The sequence below is a fragment of the Arachis duranensis genome, chromosome 5, assembly GCF_000817695.3.
Source record: "Arachis duranensis cultivar V14167 chromosome 5, aradu.V14167.gnm2.J7QH, whole genome shotgun sequence".
In the NCBI taxonomy this organism is placed as follows: domain Eukaryota; kingdom Viridiplantae; phylum Streptophyta; class Magnoliopsida; order Fabales; family Fabaceae; genus Arachis; species Arachis duranensis.
The window spans coordinates 64,486,121-64,486,853 of record NC_029776.3 but is presented as its reverse complement, the minus strand read 5'-3'; positions in this window follow the sequence as shown (position 1 = coordinate 64,486,853).

Sequence of the window (733 nt, the reverse complement as noted above, 5' to 3'; positions counted from 1 at the left end):
GGCGTTAGTGACAGACGCAAAAGAATCACTGGATTCTATTTCGACATGATTGAAAACCGACAGATGATTAGCCGTGCCGTGACAGGGTGCGTTGAACATTTTCACTGAGAGGACGGGATTGTAGCCACTGACAACTGTGATGCACAACATACAACTTGCCATGGAAAGGAGTAAGAAGAATTGGATGAAGACAGTAGGAAAGCAGAGAGACAGAAGGGACAAAGCATCTCCATACGCTTATCTAAAGTTCTCACCAATGAATTACATAAGTATCTCTATCTTTATGCCTTATTCGTATATCATCCATAACCATTTGAATCTGCCTGACTAAGATTTACAAGGTGACCATAGCTTGCTTCATACCAACAATCTCCATGGGATTGAACCTTACTCGCGTAAGGTTTATTACTTGGACGACCCAGTGCACTTGCTGGTTAGTTGTGCGAAGTTGTGATAAAGAGTTGAGATTGCAATTGAGCGTACCATGTTGATGGCGCCATTGATGATCACAATTTCGTGCACCAAGTTTTTGGCGCCGTTGCCGGGGATTGTTGAGTTTGGACAACTGATAGTTCATCTTGTTGCTTAGATTAGGTATTTTTCTTCAGAGTTCTTAAGAATGAATTCTAGTGTTTCAAGGTGATGTTCTTATCATCACCAAAGCTGATTGATTCTCATCAATTTAGCTCTTGAATGCAATGTCCTGCTAAAGCTTGGCTAGCCATGTCTAATT